Raw genomic sequence first — 9,041 nt, 5'->3', positions numbered from 1 at the left:
TGGCGTCCCGTCAAATATTCCTACAATGGAATGTGAGGAGCGTGTGGCATAAGAAACACGACCTCATATTCCTTCTCAATAAATTCAAGCCTTTGGCTTGCTCAATTGCTGAGACTTGGCTTACCCCGAGTCTCAGTTTTAATATACCACTTTTTAATATTCTCAGATGTGACAGATCTGATGGCTATGGAGGGTCGGCTCTCCTTGTTAATAATCGTGTTCCACTCTCAACCCTAAGCCTTTCTGCTCTGGATGGTGACATGAATGTAGTCGCAGGTAGAGTTGAAGGTATCACAGTTTTATCTGTCTATATCTCCCACCCACAGCACAGGTTCTTAGGTACTATTAGAGACATCCTAAACAATATTGTAGGACCCGTCCTTGTTATGGGTGATTTCAACTGTCACCATTTTAGATGGGGTTCCAATCGCTGTGATTCTTTTGGGGAAGGTTTAGTAGAAATCTTGGATGACCTAGACCTTTGCATCCTAAATGATGGTAGTCCTACTCGTAGATCCCTCCCCGGTCAGCAAAAGAGTTGTGTAGACCTCACATTCTGTTCAGTAGAGTTGGCGGCATCAATTCATTGGGAATGTACTAGCCTTACGCATGGTAGCGACCATTACCCTATTGTTATAACTTTTCTTAATAAAACCTATTTAGAGAAAACTTCTCCTCCACTATTGAAGTACAACCTGACCAAACCTGATTGGTCGAAGTTTTCATCTTTACTGGAGGAGAAAATCAGTTTGCTTCCAAATTTAACTTCGAGTTCCCAAGTTTCTTCTGGTCACTGCCATGCTAAGAGTTGTTACGATGGCTTTATCTCGGCCATTACTTCAAGTGCAGACACTTCCTTTTCATTGCGTAACTCTGCCAGAAATAAAATCCCGTCACCGCCGTGGTGGGATCAAGAATGCACATCGGCTGTCAAAGAAAGGAAAGAGGCCGAAAAACAGTACAATGAAGCGATGAATAGCGACAATCTCCTACGGTACAGACGAGTGTTTGCTCAATCTCGGCGGCTTCTTCATAAGAAGAAACGTCGTGGTTGGGTTAAGTTTTGCACTTCTCTATCCCCTTCCACTCCCATATCAGCAGTATGGAAGAGCATTAACCGTTTTAGGCGAGGCTGCTCCCCATCTATCTCCTCCCCCATCACGAGAGAAACTGCTGAATCCTTCTTCGACAAAATTGCTCCAGCCTATGTTCCTTCATTTCCAGAACTTCTGCTACCGCCTGTAAATATTTTGGACGATCCTATGAATGAACCATTTTCGTTGGAGGAACTTGATGCGGTGTTACGTCATGTTAGGGATTCCGCCCCAGGCATAGACGGCATACCGTACTCATTTGTAGCTCATTCCGGTTCTCAAGCTAAGCAATATTTCCTGGAAATTATCAATTATTGCTATCAATATGGTTGGGTTCCTGACCAGTGGAAAGTCCAAATAGTTATTCCGCTCTTGAAACCTGGCAAGACTGCTGATGATCCGAATGGCCTTAGACCAATTGCTTTGTCCTCAGTGTTGGCCAAGTTACTGGAACACTTAATTAAAAATAGGCTTGAGTGGTTGGTTGAGTCTAGGGATTTACTGCCGAGCCACCAGTTTGGCTTTAGAAAGGGGCTTAGTACCATGGATAGTGTGGCAATTTTGGTAACCGACATCCGTACAGCCTTTTCCAAAAATGAATCTGCTGTAGCCGCATTCCTTGACATATCTTCCGCATACGACAGCGTTCTTCTTCCAGTTCTCAGGCAGAAACTGCAACAGCTGAGGATTCCGGGTAAGATGGTACAATGTATATGCGCACTTCTTATGTCTCGCTCATTAATGCTCAGAGTGCAGGGGGAGGTATTCGAGGTGAGGCAGACGTGGAAGGGCCTTCCTCAAGGCTCTGTTCTAAGCCCTTTACTCTACAATCTTTACACGGCAGACATTGGCTCCAGCCTTAATTCTAATTGTCATTTACTGCAATACGCTGATGATCTGGCGTTGTATGTTGTCAATCCATCCATCGAGGATGCTGCCACATCTCTCTGTCTCTCCCTGGACTCTCTGCACACATGGCTTCTGGACCATGGTCTCTCATTATCCGCCCCAAAAAGCTCGGTAGTGATCTTCTCCCGAAAACGACTGATCCCTCAGGTCTCAGTGAACATCCAAGGTCAAGGCATCCCCATAGCCAAAAAGGCAAAATTTTTAGGGGTTTATTTAGATTCAAAATTATCCGGTATTCACCACATAAATTATCTAATCAAAAGATGCGAACGAGTCATCTCCATTTTGAAAGCTCTTTCTGGGGTCTGGTGGGGGGCACACCCCTTCACTATGAAATTAATTTATAATGCTTTAGTCCGTAGCATTCTGGATTATGGGTCACACTTGGTGATTCCTGGTAACAAGGGTGCCTTGGCCGGCTTAGATAGGATCCAATCTCAATGCCTCCGGATCATCACAGGTTGCATGAAGTCGTCGCCTATTAACGCCTTACAGGTCGAATGCGCTGAACCTCCTTTAGCCCTGAGACGTCAGTACCTTGCTTCCCGTTTTTTGTCCAGGGTTATTCCTAAATCATCCCATCCTCTCATCCCAAAACTCAGAGAGCTTGACACTCTTTGTCACAGCTCAAAATATTGGGAACATAAAGAAATCCCCTTATTCCTTAAAGCATTCCGATTTTTTCAAAATTTAGAATCTCCTATTGCATCACATCCCAGGCTTCCTTTATTTAATTATCCCTATGATGTACTTTGCTTCACTCCTAATATATTTTATAATATTGGCATATCTAAAAACTCCCCATCGGCAAATTCGACCTTTAATGCGGTTTTGGGTGAACGATGGTCTGGGTTTCAAAGGTTCTTCACGGATGCTTCCAAATTCAATGACGGTTATACTGGAGCCGCGGTTTATTACCAGAACTCGAAAATTATTATGAAATTCAGATGCCCAAAGGAGTCTTCTATATTTACAGGCGAGTGCGTGGCATTATTGGAAGCTTGTCACTTTATAGAGTCCCATGAGATCAACTTCGGAGTTATCTTTACTGACTCCCTTAGTTGCCTCCAAGCCCTATCCCAGAATCCCTTTAGATCTAAACTCCATTGTCCTATTGTCCTAGATATCAAAAAGTCCCTTTTCTCTTGCACTCGGCAAGAGAAAGTTGTCCACCTAGTTTGGATTCCCAGTCATTGCGGTATAACGGGAAATGAATGTGCCGACGCATTGGCTAAAGATGCATGCACATCTGAATCAGTGGACCTTGCACACTTCTCCCTTCAAGGGCATGACCTACTAAACGTACCTAAATTGAGTCTTGAGACCTCGTGGCAGGAATGGTGGAATATCTCCAGCAGAAAGAAGGGTAGTTCGTACTACGCTATCCAACCGGCAGTAAAATCGAAACCGTGGTTTACTCGTTTTAAAAAATACCCTAAACAAGTTATTTCGGTTCTATGCAGGATACGTTTAGGACATTGTTGTACTCCGGTCTTCTTGCGCAAAATTCGGGTGCAGGACTCATCTCTCTGCGAGTGTGGACTGGATGAGGGTTCCCTGGACCATATATTTTTTAATTGTCCCAATAACTCATCTTTTGATTTATATGGTCGTCTCCAAAAACTGAAGATTCCTCTCCCTACTAATTTCCGTTCCCTCTTAACTTACTCCTGTCCAGAACTGCTCCAGGCGCTATTGATGTCCATCCATCGTAATAATATTAAATTATAAACTCTGGCCTATCTATTTAGACCACTGTTTGTATAAATGTGGTATATATGTTACTTGTTTTATGTTACTAACATTTTGTTATTATTTATATATGTAAATGTATTTCTGTTTGTTTCAGTGCCGTCCTACTAACACGATAAGTTACACAAGTTTGACTACAACATCAACTTAATTTTGTCTTTTTGTCAATCACAAGCACTACTTGCTTCTCCTTCCACTTGTCATTGGCAGAATCGTCGACGTTTGCATCGACATGGATTGCCATAAATAAAAATAGAATAGAATAGAATAGAGTACGAGTTCTTGAAAGTTTTATGTTAATTCAAAACTGACTTTTAATTATCATGCAAATGAGTCTAGTCTAGACTTTACCCTACATTACACACTCTATAAATACACACTAGTGTTTTCAAAAATAACTACGTTTTGTAATTCCATAGTGTAGCGCGGGGTTTTTGAAAGCCATACGTCTCGCGCCGCGCAGCTAACGGAACGCGGCCGCATCCCCGCGCCCGCTACTACCGCGACACCCGCGACCCTCACCCCGCCGGTCCCCGCGCAGCGGCGCAGCCCGTGATGCTCCTGCTCCACCTGCGTTAGCGTTAACGTTAATGTCAATGGCCAACTACACGTTACTTATTGCATTAAAAATGCGTGTTGGCTACACTTAGGTTACAATGCCGCAAGAGTTAATCCCTCATGAAGTAACGCGTTAACACACATTAAAGAGGTTAAACTTAGGCACACAAAATAATTCTAAAAACTAAAGCTTTCTCATTTGACCATTCCATTATCGTGCTCGTAAAATGCTGTTACCGCTTAAACAAAGTATCTACACTCGTCCTTGCATGTGTGCAATGAGATGGCATTAATGTAGCCAACATCACTTAGCGCTCTAAGCTACGCACTAAAACCCTTTGATGTGTCCAAAAAACCGACACCCGAGTTATCGCTTAGCGTTTAATGCTCCTGCTCCACCTGCGTTAGCGTTAACGTTAATGTCAATGGCCAACTACACGTTACTTATTGCATTAAAAATGAGTGTTGGCTACATTTAGGTTACAATGCCGCAAGAGTTAATCCCTCATGAAGTAACGCGTTAACACACATTAAAGAGGTTAAACTTAGGCACACAAAATAATTCTAAAAACTAAAGCTTTCTCATTTGACCATTCCATTATCGTGCTCGTAAAATGCAGTTACCGCTTAAACAAAGTATCTACACTCGTCCTTGCATGCGTGCAATGAGATGGCATTAATGTAGCCAACATCACTTAGCGCTCTAAGCTACGCACTAAAACCCTTTGATGTGTCCAAAAAACCGACACCCGAGTTATCGCTTAACGTTTAATGCTATTAATAATGCCATTTGTATAAAATGCCATTAAAACGTTGGCCACATCTGCGTAACGCCAAAATTTTACGCGTTAAGACGCAGGTGGAGCAGGAGCATAATGCTATTAATAATGCCATTTGTATAAAATGTCATTAAAACGTTGGCCACATCTGCGTAACGCCAAAATTTTACGCGTTAAGACGCAGGTGGAGCAGGAGCATGACGCGCAAGAGAGCCACCCGACCGCCGTGTGATTCGGACGCGAGATTTGATTTTTCCTCCGCAGTGCTCCGCGTTGAGTTTTTATTGTAAATTCTGATTAAGTTACTTTTGGTTATACCTATTGTTGTAAACTTGTGTTTTGTTTATTACACGAACTATATTTCTAACAACGTGTTTGGACTTGTAACAAACCCTGTGTTATAATGGCGCCCTACTCGTGGCACGAACTTACCTACTGACTGAGTGAGTAACACGTGCAAGCTGTGAACATTGTGTGATTTGTGCGAACTGTTGAAGTGTGCAACCACGCGTTATCCTATCCAAAATGCCGTTAACGAGGCAGGAAGCACTCCGGCAGCGAAGACGTGATGACGACGCCACGCTCACGGAAGACGAGGACAGCGTCGTGGAGCTTGGTCGCGGGGACGCCGCGAGATCCAGCAGCACGGCACCGACAGCGCCGCACCCCACAATGCAGCCCACGGATCAATTTTTATCCACGCTAATCGAGGCGATTACGCGTGCGCAGATGGAGGCGAACAAAAGCCTCATCACAGCATTGACGTCCACCGGCGAGTTTAGGACATTCACTCCCATCGGGGCCTCTCTTCAACCGAACGCGTGCAGCGGCGACACCGGCGCGAGCAACGGGGGTGCCGCGGCCGCGAGCAGCGGCGACGCAGGCGCGAGCCGCGCCGATGCGCATGCGGGACACGCCGCAGCGCGCGCGGGCCGCGCCGACACGAGCGCGAGCCGCGCCGACGCCGGCACGAGCGGAGCCTCCGCCGCCGGCATCAACTTCGCCAAGTGCACGGCGAGGTTTACCGGAGCCTCCAAGGACGCCGAGGTCCTGGAGGCGTTCCTGGATTCCGTGCAGATATATAAAGAATGCACGGCCATCAGCGACGCTCACGCCCTTCGAGGTCTTCCTATGTTGTTGGAGGGCGAGGCAGCGGTGTGGTGGCGCGGCGTGAAGGCGTCGGTGAGCACATGGTCCGACGCGCTCGCGCGCCTGCGCGATACCTACGGCGTGGCGCAGCCCGCGCATCAGGTACTTCGCGAGATCTACGCCGCCGAGCAACGTGACGACGAGCGTGTTGATTCTTTCATATGCAAAGTGCGTGCATTAATCGCAAAGCTACCATATAAGCTAGATGAACAATTACAAATAGATATGTGTTACGGTTTACTACATAGACGTGTAATTAAGCGTGTAGCCCGCGATAGTATAGTAAGCTTAGATAAGTTATTGTATAGCGCCAGAATCGCGGAGGAAAGTTATTTTAAATTGAAGAAAAATCAAAACAAACATTCGTTATCTAAGATACCTACCGATAACACGGGGACCGAGTCCGAGACCGCGACGCGCAACCATAATAAGACGAAATCGCGTTGTAGGCATTGTCGTTCTTTCGGGCATCTTAGTGATGATTGTCGTCACCGCGATAAGATGACTGGTGATAAGGCGTCAGGTGCGGGGCCAAGCATCGGGCCGCCCTTCGCGAGTAGGTTGCGGTGTTACGGATGTGGTAAGCCGGACGTCGTGAAGTCCCGATGTGACGTATGTAATAATAAAAGTACAAAACCGGTCGAAGCGTCGTTTAATAATTTTAGTGATAACGATTCGAGTTACGTACGCATCAATAACGTCACATCGCGGGAATTATACCCGATGGTAGATATAAATGTTATGGGCCGTCACGGCGTGGCCGTGGTGGATACGGGTGCAACACATAGTCTTGCGAGCCCTTTATTATACCGAGTTTTAGTTGACTCCGGAGTAAGTTTCAGCGACACGAAAAGGTACGTTCACCTTGCTGACGGAACACAAGGGTGGAGGCACTTGTTGTCGGCCGAGGTAAGTATTGTCATTGAAGGTCGTGAAATTGTTTGCCCAATGTTAGTGTTGCCAGGGGCAAACACCAAGACATTACTAGGGGTCGATTTTTTGACCCGGGCGGGAATAATAATTGACGTCGCCCGCCGCGTCTGGACATTCGCGGATGATCCCGATGTCGTTTATAATTTTGTTTACTCGTATGTTCTTAGTGCAAGCGATGCGAATACGCAGCGGCCCGCCTCGTCTGACACGGGGCTGATGTACGCCGCGCCGTCGGAGTTGACGCTGCGCCCGGATGAAGGTTGTAAGTTAACCCCCGAGCAGCGACGTTCGCTCGACTCGTTTATTGATAGTCGTGCGCCGCAGTTCGCGCGCAACGGACCGCCCACGGAATTTGCTACGCATCGGATAAAGGTGAGTCCACACCAAGAACCTATTGCGTGTCCACCGTATAGGATGTCCCAGACCAAAAGAGAGGCCTTGCAGAAGGAGTTGGATAAACTGCTGCAAGACGACGTCATCGAAGAGTGCGAGTCACCCTGGGCATCCAACGTTGTACTGGTGGGTAAGAAGGACGGGAGTCTGAGGTTGTGCATTGATTACCGTAAGCTCAATGCAGTAACAGAGCCAGACCGATACCCGCTCCCACGCATTGAGGATGTCTTGCATGCTGCTAAGACCAGTGAGTACATGACCACGCTAGACCTTCGGTCCGGATATCACCAGGTGAGCGTCTGCGCAGAAGACCAGGACAAAACGGCCTTCACGACGCCGCTTGGAACATTCAGATTCAAACGAATGCCAATGGGCCTACGGAATTCCGGGGCAACTTTTCAAAGGTTGATGGACCGTTTCCGCTCCAACCTAAAGGGGGTTGAGCTGTTTTGTTATTTAGACGATCTGATCGTGCTGTCTCCTGGACCTTTCGAGAGGCACCTGGCAGACCTGGAGGTCGTCTTCGATCGTCTAGCAATGTTTAAGTTAAGGGTAAATAGAGACAAGAGTTTCTTTGCCAAGGAATCTGTTCAGTTTCTGGGGCACATCATCGTGCCAGGTGGTATCCAGGTAGATCCGGATAAAACGGCAGCTATCGATACACATGGCTGCCCCTAGGAACGTTAAGCAGTTGAAATGTTTCTTGCAGACGTCGAGTTGGTACCGACGTTTTGTTAACAATTATGCAGAAGTCGCGAGACCTCTCACGAACCTGTTGAAGAAGTCCAGTGTCTGGCAATGGGACGCTGAGCAACAGGAGGCCTTCGAGCGCACCAAGTCTCTTCTTGTGACCGCTCCCATACTGCGTCAGGCTGATAAATCGAAGCCGTACGTACTCTGCACTGATAGTAGTGCGTATTGCCTTGGAGCAGTTCTTATGCAGGGGGAGGGCCAAGACGAGAGGCCGATTGAATATGCGAGCCGACTTCTCACCAGCGCCGAGAGAAATTACTCAACGACCGAGCGCGAGGCCCTCGCTGTCGTATGGGCACTTGGTAAGTTCCGCGGTTACGTTGAGACCGCGAAGATTGTAGTTAGGACAGACCACCAACCCCTACGGTGGCTTATGAGTCAAAGGTCACCCAGCGGCCGACTGGCAAGGTGGGCCCTTACATTACAAGAGTTCGATCTTGTTATCGAATACACTCCCGGTCGTTCGAACGTGGTGGCGGACACACTATCGCGACCCGTTTGTCCGGACGACCCGGATGAATGTGAACTACGCACGACGATTGTGGACATGCCGAAGAGAAGCGGCGCTGATGTCCGCAGCAATCAGCTCCTGGATCCAGAGGTTCGTAAAATCATCGAGGACATGGAGTCCGACGAACCCTCTAGGGGGAGACCATGGTCAGATCGGGGTTACGTGATGTCTGATGGACTCCTTTATAGGTACAGTTTGGAACCAGACGAC

General features: G+C 47.2%; 1 long non-coding RNA gene across 1 annotated transcript; it reads left to right on the top strand.

Moving 5' to 3' along the window:
- Nucleotides 1–3,268: 3,268 nt before the first annotated feature.
- LOC124642023 lies at nt 3,269–4,025 on the top strand. The gene is made up of 2 exons (XR_006985728.1): nt 3,269–3,775; nt 3,853–4,025. It is a non-coding gene; the product is annotated as an uncharacterized LOC124642023 (long non-coding RNA).
- The last annotated feature ends 5,016 nt before the right edge of the window (nt 4,026–9,041 follow it).

This window comes from Helicoverpa zea, chromosome 23 (assembly GCF_022581195.2).
Source record: "Helicoverpa zea isolate HzStark_Cry1AcR chromosome 23, ilHelZeax1.1, whole genome shotgun sequence".
NCBI classification, from domain to species: Eukaryota; Metazoa; Arthropoda; class Insecta; order Lepidoptera; family Noctuidae; genus Helicoverpa; species Helicoverpa zea.
Note: the sequence above shows the minus strand (reverse complement) of the source record. Positions and strands in the feature narration are given on the sequence as shown.